Here is a 13,961-nt window from a genome sequence, read left to right on the forward strand (position 1 = left end):
ATATTTTAAAATTTCCTAGCATTTCTGGCAGATGCTATCCAGTTTCTGCTTGAATGCTTATGTTTATGGAGGACTCACTACTTTGTAATAGTAGGCTGATATATCCCTGGGCATCTTTAATAGTTGTTCTATTTTTATTAAGTCAAAAGATTCTTTCCACTACATTTTCCCTTATTAAGCTTTTCCCTGTGAAGCCACACAGAGGTCAGCTATTCCCTTTTACAAGTGACAGTCTTTCAGATATTTCAAGGCAATGGTCCTATCTGCACTTGAGCTTTTCACTTTCAATTTAAATATTCCATTTCCTTTGTTCAGAAGTTTCTTATTTGGCTTTATTTTTATATCCTTAACCATTCTGGTCACCTTTCTCTTGACATATTCCATTTAATCAGTACCACATTTAATTAATATGTGGCCCTAGACTGAGCACTATGCCATGAAACTACTACTTCCCTTGATCGATCAACTATGTTTTTGCAGTTTCATAAGTTTTTCTGGCAGCCAGTTTACACTCCTGGGCTTGGTAAAATTTTTTCCTACCAGCCCTACTCTTTCAAGCTATATTATTGCCTTCTATTATCTTACCTATGTGCAGCTGTGTTTTTAGCCATCATTTACTGAACTCCTATGGGCCAGGTATTCTAGTAGGTGCTAGGAGATCATGATGATCCCGAGGTAGTACCAACTGTATTTCCTGGTGTCACAGTACACTGATTACCTACCAGAGGGAATGGGGAATGGTGATGATGATATGATGATGGCTGGCAATTATGGCTACTTCCCAGGTGCTGGTACATTTAGCTCTCACAACAATCCTTAAAATACAGGTATTTATTATTATTCCCATTTTACAGATGAAGATACTATGGTTTATAGAGATAAAGTAACTTGCTGATGGTCAGCTAGTGGTTGGCAGAGCTAGCTTTAGAATCCAGATGATTCGCATGCCAAATCCATTGTCTTAACCACTCTTCTGTAACTCCTTGTTTCTGTCTTAGCAGTTTAAGTAAGGGGAAGATTTTGTTTTTCAGCATGAATGACCAAGGCTTCTTTGAGGAAATTAGCCTTTGAGGGAGATGTTTCTAGCTTAGAAAGTTATCACCAGGTAGAGCTACTAAGACGGGAGAGTACAAAGCATCGAAGGCGGTATCCTGTTTATCTAGTTTGGCTATAATGTGACATACGCGTAGGCATGTTGAGGACAATAAGATAGAAAAAAGACTAGAGATCGATTGTTGAGGACCCTTCATGTCAAGCCAAAGTAAGTGTGTTTTGTTGGCAAGTAAAAGGAAATTATGGATGGTTTTTGAACAGGTATGTTCCATAGTCATCTCATGCCTTGACAATATAATCTTGATGTAGTATTTAGGGAGGAGTAGAAAGGAAGCATGTAGAAAACAATCAGATGGGAAACAAATTAGGGCTATTTCAGTAATCAGACTAAGAGGTAATGAGAGCCAGAATTACCAGTTATTACTGAAAGGAACAGAAAGTAAAGAACAGATACAGAAGACAGGGCATTGCTTGAATTGTTTGATTTTGAAACCAAATCAAATTGGAGTCAGCAAGAACTGAAAATGAAGATGCTGCTCACAGAACTAGTCATATGTGGTTGAGGAATATGAGGAGTATAAAAAATGTTGAGTTTGAAGTACTGCTTGAAATCCAGATGGAAAGATCTAATAGGAAATTTGAGAATCAGTGATATGGAAGAAAAGATAAAAGTGGAGATTTTGTTAGTGAAAAAAATTCAATTGAATAAATTTAACGATCCAGTTGGCTTTATTCAATGATTCATGAATTGGGCAGCATCCCATCTAGAAAGTAGAAAGGTGGTCCTAGGAACTATACAAAATGGAAGGCTTTTAGGGATAGAAGACAGAAGGAAGCTGAAAAAGGAAATTTCTAAGAAAAAGTGGATTGTTTCAGACAAGGTCACTTTCCTTTGGGGGAAGGGCTGGGGTCTGTCATGCAGATTACTTCACTAGTGCTAATCACTTAATTCCACATTACCTGGTTATAGGTCACATTTCTGGGATAGGCTGAAACTATAATTAGATTAGATATTGTCTTGGTTTGTTGACCTGGGGCTCAGCACAAGTGACTCCATTCGGGACCTGTTATTTGTTTCTTTTTTCTAAACATGTAAACCACTTTTAGATGTAAAGGGGTAGATGTGAAACAATGTATGAGGGCATGAAGGAGGGAGGGGACATGACAGGTGCTCCTAAACTTGAGATGACCATTGGGATTTTCTGAGAGTAGTATGTGACAGATAACAGCGTGGCCGTTTTCTTAAGGACTTTGTATGTAATTTCAATTAAAGCTGTTCATTCATGCATTTCCTGATTTTTATGCTTCGTTCCATGAGTGGATCAACCTCAAACACTTCATTACGAGGACCAGATGCTAATTCCATTATCTTTGCCAACGTTTCAGATTTTAGTTTAAATTTAACAACCAGATCCTTGTCTTATTATCATTCCTTTCATCACTTGGCTGAAATTTGTCATGGTTATTTCTCTGAACTCTTAACTTTTGTAACCTGTAAATTCTGTCGTCTCTTCTGATTCCATATTCCTAATGTTTCCTTTCTGGTTAGCATCTCGTAGCCCACAGTCCTATGTATGCTTTACCATCAGGTAGGCTGCGTCTACTGATTTCATTGAGGTTGCTGTACATGTAAAGCATTGTAGGATATTCGTATGGCAAAATGTAGCTTGATTTATATTGTTTGGAAATGATTTCTTTGGGATTTCTTGTGTAGTTTTCAAAGTCTTAGAAACCCATGGCCTAACGTGCCTCTGGCAACCAATCAAATTTATGCTGATTAGTGAGAAGCTTATTGTATTGAAAAATATTTAAAACCATACTCTTAAATACTATGTTTTTACTTTTCCAGTTTTTAAAGACACAATTAAGAATTCCCTTGAGGCTTGATCCAACCTTACATTTAACATTGGAGAGAAAAATGTAGCTCCTCTGACATTTAGGGTCAGGAATTGAATTCTCTGTTATCCTTGAATTTTAAAGGAATCATAACAGTCAATCCCCATCGTGGGAAATCTCTCTTTCAAGTTGTATTGATGTTGGCAAGTGTTCTGCTGAAGATAGATACGTTGTTGCTTAGTCTAGTCCAGGAAGAAGCAGGAGTGAAAGTTTGGAGGCTAAAACATTTAATTCATTGCACAGTGAAGGTGTGACCCAGCAAATTTGAAGAGCCCCACATGCTTCAGAGTGACATGTTGAATCAGTCTGAAGGATAATACTGCCCATTCCCAGGAGAGAGTATGGGCTCCATTAGCTTCCATCATACAGGATGATTCTTCTCAGGTGCCTGGGTTGAGGCTGGAGTGAGAGTGGTTTAATTTGGGCAAGCCTTTACCTCCCTTTACTTCCTTAAGGATTCTAATAGACCTATATTAACTTCATCTCTCTTCCCTCTGTAAGCAGATGGTGCTCATCTTTATTTCCATAACTGAGCATATAACTTGATATAGTAGGTATGTATTAAATAATTGTATATATGCATGAACAAATTTTGTCTAAAAGGAAGTTTGCCCCTTTAAAAAATTTTGTTGAGTTGAATGTGCTGGTTATGCTTTCTCTAATTCTTCATTTTAAAAGTGAACATGGAAATTTTCCGTTCTAGTTGCTAAAATATTTATAAACCTTAAGACATTAAAACGTTAGGACATCAAGAAAACCTAAATCATTCCAGAATGACCAAACATAGTAGCTCAAATTCCTTTAGTGAAATTAAGCTTTACTCATGAAGAATTTATTTAAAATTGAAAGGCATTTATTTGATGCACATATGCAATCCACATACTCTATTCCCATCACCCTAGAATCAGGGGCTCCTTTAATACTCATTGACTCCTTGAGGGCCACAGTGTTTTTAAGAGTCCATCAGGAAACCTCCAAAAACCTCTTGATTAGATGGTGCCCTGGTGATGGTTTTAAAATGTTGTGACCTCTGAGACCCAGTATGAGTTTGTAGTAAGTTACAGTGTATGTCCAGTACAATAGACTTTCATCTTCCTGCAAGTGTGTGGAGTGGCTCTGTTACCTCAGGACCACTAAGAATCTGCTGGCTTTACTTCAAATAACATTAGGCTGAGGTTAAGACATGTTACTTTTAACATGACTAAAGAAGACCATTTAGGTGATACAAACTTTATTTAACACTTCATGAAGTGGAAAGTCTCCTTTCATAGAACTGTAAAATGGGGCAGAAAGTTGGTAACTTTTATATGGGATGAAGAGCAAAAAGCAGGAAAACATAGAAAATATCTGATTGGCTGAGGTCACATAGTCAGGCTAGTTTGGGGTGAGAAGGCCCAGAATTGGCCTGGCATTTGGGGATTGGCTGACTGGATATACCGAATTTCTGGTCAAGCAGAGCATTTACAGGAACACGAAAGTTATCTAAGTTTGGGTTTGCTGACATGGCACCCTGGGCAGGAGTGGCTCCATCTTGGGCCTAGAAATTTATTTCTACAGATGAGAGGACTGTTTTGACTGTTTGTTGTTTCTAAGAGTGGAGACGGCAGGCTTGCAAGTTAGTAAATTTCCAAGTACTGGAAATATTTAGTAGAGATAGAAAAAATTAGAGAAGATTCTAATTGGAATCTTCTCTTGAAAGAAAGATTGGATAAGATTTGTCTAGGCAAATAAAACTTTTCTTCTGCTTATTCCAATCCATACTCTAGAAATAGTTTAGGTTGAATTGCTGAAGTGGACAGAGAACAGTATATGAACATAGGAGCACAAGTTAGAAGAAATAAGAATTTTTCTTTCTTCTATAAAAATCAATTTGGTCCATTTTACCTGGTATCTAAGAAGTTTTCTCCTTTCCCTAAAACCATCTTGTATTTATTTCACTGTTATATAATATTCTTTTGGGAATTGAGCCTGTAGTTCAATAATTCTGTGTAATACGATTTGGCCTATGTCATGTAATAATTCTTGAATGTGGGTCTCTGTACATGGAATGACAAAAGGCCATGTGTGCTGTTAAAATCTATTGCCCTTGGCAAAGGAAAAAAGAATCACTGCATGTGTGTGTGGGGGGGGTGTGGGGGTGTTTACTACCAGTGACTTGTTTGAATCAAATTCTTCACACTTATTCATTAGGTCATTTGTGTCTTTAGTCATTCAACTTTGTCTTATTCCTCAGTGAGCGTGCACACAGTGAGGTAATAAAAGAAGAACTTGGCATTTCAGTTACTCCATAATAAGGACTCCCTTATTTCCAAATGAACCAAGTTGATTAGATGACTGTGATACTGTTAACTTTTTAAACTCCCGATCAGTTAGTTGCCTTTTGCCTTTCTGCAGTAGAGAAGATAGAAATTCGAGTCTAAAATGTTTCATTATCACAAAGATCAACGTATACATCCAAGAACCACTGGCATGTGCCACCGGGCTTGAGCCTACCAGTGAGAAAATGCAGAGAGGCAAAAGGCAACTGATTCTGGAATTTAAAAATGTAACAATTACTAGGGTCAACTGATCAATTCAGGCTCGTTTGGTAGTAGCGGAGTCCATGTTATAGAGAACTGAAGTGTCAGTTTCTTCACTGGTAGGTTCAAGTTTGGTGGCACATGCCAGCCATTCATGGGTGTGTAGGTTGACCTTTGTGATAATAGAAAATTTTAGGACTCTAATTTCTATCTTCTCTGTCTTTGGTAGCATTTTCTGTATTGTATCAAGCAGCACATTTTACTTACATTTACACTTTAAAGGAAGAAATGAACTGGAGCTTGATTTTAAGATGCAAGTAAAATTGCTAATTTTTCCTTGTGTCTCATCATTCAGTACTTGTATCTCATCTTTTCTTCTATTTTCTCCTGAAAATAATTTAGCATTTCTTATAGAGTCTTAAGTTTTGGACTTCCTAGACCTAAGTTTTAAGTTTTTACTTTATTCCAGTAGTTTTCATAGACCTGCTAACTGGCTCCTTTTTATATTTTAAGTTAATCAGTGAAGGAAAGTAGAACTCCAAATACTTCCAGATGATGAATATTATAGAACAGTAATTTCTTTTGTCCGTGTTCATGTTGTGGTCTTTTCTTCTCAATATAAGTGTTCCGTAGTAAATCTTTGCAAAATTAAAACTGTTTCTTATTTATGGGAGGTCTAAAAAAAATGATGGATGGCTTAACTTTAACGCTTCCATTGTTTTCAAACATGTAACAAAATTTTGCCTAACTCTTCCCATGTGCTTGGCCAGATGCCGTAGACCATGACCCAATAGAAAGGTTAATTGCAGGGTTCTCTAGATCACCGGTAACAATGATCATAGATGTAGGTGAAGTATTTCGTGTGTAAGTGTATCGAGAGAAGGACATCCCCCGGGTTGATTGTCAGTATTTTTAGGGTTCCTTGAATCTCTGTAATACTTAGTATGGCAGTGCTCACTAATATCTGCTTAATGAATATGATGTTAAATAGTGTTCTAGTGTTTTCAACCATCATTTATTTGCTCTCTCATGTTCAGCCTCTTAGAATTTTATGATGCAGATCCTGAAAAGAGATCTGTTTTGAACCACATGAACTGCAAGCTAATTTAATTTAATTTAATATGAAAATAAAAAGTGGACCATTTGTTGGCTAAATGTGCAGCCATAGACTTCATCTCGAATCTGAAATCGTTACAGTGGATAAGCTTTCTTACCACTGTCCTGCATTTTTATTATTTTTCATTGTGCTGTATAAAAATAAACTTACAGACCAAATTCACAGTAAGCATAAAAAGTTAAGATCTAACTTTTTCTAAATAATTCATAAGAATTAGTCTAGTGGGCATCCCACAGTGTTTAAGGAGTGTTTTACATAGTTTTTAGGATTACTTATATTTCATTCTAAATGTGAGGAAAATAGTGGAGTTACAGCATCTTCAGTATGACTTAGAGATGATCACCTAGCCCCTGTTTGAATGCTTTCTTTGAAAGGAAGAAAGGAAGATTACTACTTTAGGACACAATTTTTTCCATTCTTGAACAACTCTTAATTATTAAAAATTTTTATTTCAATTCAAAGTTAATTTTCTTCTTCATTACTTTCAACATTAATTTCTCATATGACATGGTGGCTCTTTTATCAGACTTATCTCTCATTTTCTAACCATTTAGATAACATGGTTCCTAGATCCTTTATTCTTCTGTTATTCTTTTAGATAATCTCCAGTTTATCATGGTTCCCTTTTTATCCTTGTATTTATTAAATGAACTCATTCGAAGTGTGTATGTGAGCTTACTTATTCATTTATTTATATTTAACTTATACTGTTTCTAGGGATGTAAAAAACACTGGGTAACCTTGGTTCTTTTTTCAATTCTGTTTTTTTCTCTCCTTTTTTTTTTTTGGTAACTTTTTTTAGTTCTTTTTTTTGTCCTTTTAGTAACATCTAGTAACATTATTGGCTTTTAAGATACTTTTAGTTTTTCTTTCTTCTCTTTAGTATTTGAATTTTTCCTTTATAAACATTCTTCGATATACTATTCTTAATAGTAGCTAAAATTTAACTAGTTTTCTTCACTCCTTTGTCTCTAGTTTCCTAATTGAATTCAGTAGAGGCTATAGAAGATGAAATTTACCCTGCTTAGCGCCCTTCAGAAAAGTAGATATTGCAACCCCCTTTAATAATTCTTATCTTTGTTTAACAGTTCTCTCAGTAAAGTTTTCCTCATTTCTTTTTTTTTCTTCTAGTTTTATTGAGATATAATTGACATACATCACAGGTTAAGTTTAAGGTGTACAGCATAATGATTTGACTTACATACATCATGAAGTGATTACCACAATAAGTTTGTGAGCATCCATCACCTCATATAGATATAAAATTGAAGAAATAGAAAAAAATTGTTTCCTTGTGATGAGAACTCTTAGGATTTACTTAACTACTTTCATATGTGACATAGAGCTGTGTTAATTATATTTATCATGTTGTACATTACACCCTTCGTACTTATTTAGCTTATAACTAGAAGATTGTACCTTTTGACTGCCTTCATCTAATTCTCCCTCTTCCCCATCACCCCCCACCTCTGGTAACTACAAATCTAATCTCTTTTTCTATGAGTTTGGTTTCTTTTAAAGTATAATTGATCTACAACACTGTGTTAGCTCCTGGTACACAACAAAGTGATTTGATATTATGAAAATCTCCATTTATCATCATTTGTTTTGAAATGTAGTATTCAGAACTAGACACTGCTGATGACCTATTACTAAGAAATATTATTTTTTATATTACATATGTTTTATATTATAGTTATTACTATATATTATATATTACTATTTATTTTTAGTAATTCACCTTATGTATGTAAACAGATTATTTCTGCAAACAGATTATAGTATAGATTCTTAATAACCTTGTGAATAATGAAAACACTCATGTTTTCTGCTATTAAACCAGAGCTCCCTTGTCCTTTACTGGTGCATTTGATTTGTGGGTCTGGATTCTAGGTTTTTATATTCAAGGACATTAAATATCATTTTGCTTGTTTTGGTCCTTTTTACTAGTCTGTTGAAAACGTTTTGGATCTTGACACAGCAAACAGGAGAGTGAGAGCCTCCTTAAATGTTGTGCCTTAGGTGTCTCACCCTAATTCTGGCCTTGATTTCCTCTTGCCTTCACCATTTTATTTTCCTGGAACTAAAAGATTCATGACCCCAAATTGAAAATATTGTTTTAGTTAAGTCAATTCATGATAATAGTTGCTATTGCTAATAACTCTTTTAAAGGTATCCTTCTAGTTTTCATATAGTGTTATGAGAAACGGTATTAGCCTCTTTTTACGGGAAATGAAAATGAGGCTTAGCAAGAGTAAGTACTTCATTTGCACACTCATCTAATCAATAATATATTCATTCAGCAATTCATTTACTGGATACCTGTTCTGTGATAGGAACATGGAAGTTTTCAAAAGTAGATGTGGCCTCTGCCTTGTACCTCTTGCAAGGTGCTATAAAATTTTCATCAGAAGTGCTCTAACACAATGGAATGTTATTCAGTGCTAAAAAGAAATGCGCTATCAGGCCATAAAAAGATATGGAAAAACCTTGAATGCATAAGTGAAAGAATTTAATCTGAAAAGGCTGTGTGATTCCAAGAATATAACATTCTGGAAACAGCAAAACTGTGGAGGCCATAAAAAGATCAGAGGTTGACAGGGGTTAGGGAGGAAGGAGAGATGAATAGGCACAGCACAAAGGATTTTTAAGGTAGTGAAACTATTTTATATACTGTAATGGTGGATACATGTCATTTTACATTTGTCAAAACCCACAGAATGTGCAGCACCAAGAGTGAACCTTGATGTAAACTATGGACTTTAGGGGATAGTGATGTGTCAGTGTAGGTTCATTGACTGTAACAAATGTACCACTCTGGTACGTGATGTTGATGTGGGGGGACAGTAGGTATATGGGAACACTGTACTTTCTGCTCAGTTTTGCTGTGAACTTGAAACTACTCTAAAAAGTAGTATGTAGCCTATATTTTTCCCTTTTTTGGGGGGAGGGTCTACAAAGATCATGAAGGATTTATGAAAGACTAAACTAAAGCTCAAATGCCCTCCTGACAATGTATTCCCTGTGTATACAAATCTAACCTTATCAACCTGTAATACCAAGGAAAATGTTCCTGGATTATTTTGTGACAAACTTGATTTCCAGTGAACATCTTCAAATTCCCAGTAGCAAATGGAAAATTTGACAGTGTTACTAAAAATAGGTGACATCTGAAATAGTTTTATTAAAATGCATGTGGCTCTCCTACTGTGGTGTCGCTATTTTGTCCTTTGTACAGCAGAGCACGTTACAGAGTGGGGTGTTTTCATTTTCCATGTGGTGGTCTAGCCGTGACCAAACAAATTAGCCTCAAAATCCTTACACAGCCTGAGAGCGAGCCAAAGTCTAGAGGTAGGTGTGGGAGAAAATGTTAGAAAAAGACAAAAAAGAAGGAGGATGGAGGGGGCATCCTAAAAGCCTTCTTTGAAATGATGTTAAAAGAAAGCCTAGAATATTCTGAGCATTTTTAACTTTTACTTCAGTGTCCTTTTATGGAACTGAAATTAACCTGTTCATCTACCACGTTGTTGATTTTGGGAAATGATATATTCCATAAATTAATTCTCTTATTAATGTTACCTTTTTTTATTCTGAAACATTAGCAAATTGGTGGGAAATCCTTACAAAATATATTCCACACTTACCATCATAATTGAAGTATATTGGATTTATTCTTTCACATGACTCAATACCATCATTGTGATCATTGCATATTGTTTTTTGTTTTAATATGTAGACACATTCAGAAACTCGTTGTATGTATAGGAAAACTTTTCACTACACAAAGTGACCCCAGACTGTTAGTTTGATTTTGGTATTTAATAAAAATTCCTTAATATTTTTTCCTTCATAATTATGCTGCTAGCTCTTACTTCTTGCTGTTCGTATGAGTACTGTAACAGGCTTTCCACATTTCCTGGTTTGTTAAAACCAAATTGCTGTGGAATGAAAAATAAAAGTATTTAGGGCTTCCCTGGTGGCGCAGTGGTTGAGAGTCTGCCTGCTAATGCAGGGGACACGGGTTCAAGCCCTGGTCTGGGAGGATCCCACATGCCACGGAGCAACTGGGCCCGTGAGCCACAACTACTGAGCCTGCGCGTCTAGAGCCTGTGCTCCGCAACAAGAGAGGCCGCGATAGTGAGAGCCCCGCGATAGTGAGAGGCCCGCGCACCACGATGAAGAGTGGCCCCCGCTTGCCACAACTAGAGAAAGCCCTCGCACAGAAACGAAGATGCAACACAGCAAAAATAAATAAATTAATTAATAAAAACTCCTACCCCCAACATTAAAAAAAAAAAGTATTTAGTTAGTATTTTTAAGAGTGAGTGGATAATCAGTAGCATAGATATTTTCCTTGGCTCAAAGAAGGATGGGTAAAAACCTGCAGTGGGAGAATATACAATTATTTGAGGATTTGGACCTTTGATGGTTCTAATGTTGTCTCCCTTTCATTATTTCCGCAGAGAAGACACACGTAGCCCTGGCCCTGAGAAGGGGAATGGGTAGCTATTTCTTCTTTTGCTCTGATGTTCTAGTCCTGGGTATCTTCTTGTACCAAAGAAGATGGGTAGATGTTTCTTATCTTTGCCTCTGTTCCAATCTTGAGTCTCTTCTTCTAATTTCCTCATTCCTCCACTCTGTTTCTCTCTTCCCCCTGTCCTCCCCACAAAAAATAGAGTGAGGAAGAGTAACGTGTAAATATTAAGTGCTGGTCTAGGTGCTGGTTGTCATTCCATTTCTTAAATAACGGGCATTCTGTCTGCATCTTATAATTTCTGTTGCAGAGACTTGACCTTTAAAGAGAGAATGCATAACAATTATGCAACAGGCTGGCTGAGTACATTAGCAGAGCCCAAGACCTTTTGCTAGTGAGTTTGGTGGCCAGACTAGGTCAGAGTGTGACCTTGATACACTAAAAATGTACATTATTAATTATAATAATTTGGCTCAAGATTGTTCTATAACTCACCTGTTAAAAGTGTCTAGCACATAGCAAGCACTCAATAAAAATGTGTGAATGAATAGCAGTGAAATGCTAGTTAGGTATTTGGGTGAAAATCAACTTCTGTCACATCTAGCAGTGTCTGCAGAAAAGGAATGCTGCCAGTATTTGATAAAATGAAAAGATACAGAACGCATTACAAAGAAATTCATAGGAATTTCATGCCTGTAAAAATTTGGTGAAATTAAATGGCCTGAGGAATCACTTTTCACTAGGTTGTTAGAAATGAATGGTGTAGATCCTATGTTTTGTGATCGTTGAAATTTGCATTTGAATTTTAAGTTTTCTAGTTAAGTCAGAGGGAAGCTTATTATTGATGAGATTGTTTTCAGGAAGTAATCTATTAAAAATAGATGGGTGATTTAGAAGCCACTGTATGTGTTTCATTATGATTCAGCCCTTCCTTTGACAGAAGAGATAGGAAACTACGAAAACTTTATTTCTTACATTGAGTCAGAGTTGTTTTCTGAAGTTGTTTTATTTGAAAAAAATTTTGGACTTATTAATAGCACTGGAAACGGAAGATATTTATAATGGGAAAAAGACAGTTGGAAATGTGAGGTGGGTTGTCCTCTTTTCTTATTTTCCGGCTGAACCTGAATGGGGAGGGCAGGCAGGACTCCCAGATACAGTCAGCCATGGGAGTAGAGACTTGCAGTCAGTGAAGAACCAAGACACATGGGGGAACAATGCTGCTGTTTTTAAAGTAATATCAATTTCTCAATTCAACTAAGTGTTTTCAATGCTTCACTGTTAGTTTCTCTTGTCACTGGTGCTTCCTTTTCTGCTTTTCACGCATTTTATACATAATTGCTTCCTTTTCTAACCCCTTCTCTTCTGAGAGTCTATCTCTCCAACCTGGTAGGATGAAAAAAACCCTATTATGTATTTTAAAAAGAACCACCACCACGACAAAAGAACACTACCAAATAGATGTGTATATTTACATAATGCTATGAAAACATAGTTATCCAAATCATCGGGATACTCTGAGAAAGACTTAACCTGAAGAAATGGAAGTTTTCCTATAATAAGAAATTTTGTTTATTTTGAGTTTTTATATTTAACTTTCCTTAATAAGTCTTCCAGTTTGTTCACTCTGTAATTAAAAAACCAAACCGAACCAAACCAAACCAAGCAAAAAACCCCCCACCAGGTTGCTGGAGATAACCAGGTTTCTTCAATATTTAGTGAGAGAGTACACATAAATAAATAATAACTAATTGAAAATTTCACCACAGGTTCAGAACACTTATTTAAAAAAAAGATGTTTAAGCAAATTCATTAATCTACCCCGAAATATAATTTGAATGTCTTTTCATCCCATGAAGGAAATTGGTAAATGAGTACATGTTTCATTGTGGTTTGAGCTTTCATTACAGTACTGTATATCTTATACTCATCCTGGTGTAGGCTTCCTTCTTATGAAGATTATAGATTAAAAGGATAATTATGAAGGAAGGGAGTATACTGACATGCTCTCTGCTTCCGTAGTTAGACCCCTAGAAGACCGTGCTAGTGTTGTCCCAATAATGGCTTTACTAAATATATAATCTTCTGCTTTTTAACTTTGTGCTACCTTTTTATCTTTTTACTCCACATCTCTAAAGAGTTTTCTTGTTCGCTGCTAAGTTTTAGAGCCCAGAGTATAATTTTAATGGTCTGCTTAAAAAAGGTATTTTAAATTTTGCATTCCATTTCAAATCACTTACTCACATAGAAAGACTTGCAGAAATGGAGAGCCTCAATTATGTTCATATGTAATTATACAACAACATTTGCTTCAAATCATTGCACATCTTTGGTGGGAGTAGAAAGTATTTCTTAATTACTGGATGGACTGAGTTTTTTCCTCTGGTTGAATATACGTGGCCTTCCTGATGAGCTATTTGAAATTCTCTCTTACGTGGCCATCTAACATGCAATCTTGTTTACTGGGGTTTTGAATATCTTTTTGGTGACCAAACCTGTAAGAAGCTTTCAAGCGTAACGCCTAAAGCCCTGTGTGTATTTGTGAAGTATTAGTGCCTGCAATTTGACCTCCTTTTTTCTGAAAATTTACTTATTAGATCAACATATTTCATCTTAAATCTTATGTATCCATTTTAGAGCTAAAGAAGAGTTTAAGGATTCCCAATTCCCTTACTTTACTGATGCAAAGATTCGAGTGTAATGATGCTTAATGATTTGCATAAAGCAATTCTTAAAATTGCTGACATTATGACTTCAATCCAACACTGAAATTTTATTATGTGAAATTATAAAATAGTTAGGTCTAGAAATATATCAATAAATAAATGGTCAAAAGGAATATTAGGAGTAAGATGTAAAGTATCAAAGACATTGGAAGTTAGCTAACCATGATGTCTTAATT

General features: G+C 35.7%; 1 protein-coding gene across 1 annotated transcript in view; it reads left to right on the forward strand.

Moving 5' to 3' along the window:
* TMTC2 (transmembrane O-mannosyltransferase targeting cadherins 2) overlaps positions 1 to 13,961 on the forward strand; it is a 398,246-nt gene that overhangs the window by 114,556 nt on the left and 269,729 nt on the right. The window lies entirely within an intron of this gene.

Source organism: Delphinapterus leucas, chromosome 11 (assembly GCF_059928025.1).
Source record: "Delphinapterus leucas isolate spDelLeu-1000000601 "Yukka" chromosome 11, BTC_Dleu_Yukka2, whole genome shotgun sequence".
In the NCBI taxonomy this organism is placed as follows: Eukaryota; Metazoa; Chordata; class Mammalia; order Artiodactyla; family Monodontidae; genus Delphinapterus; species Delphinapterus leucas.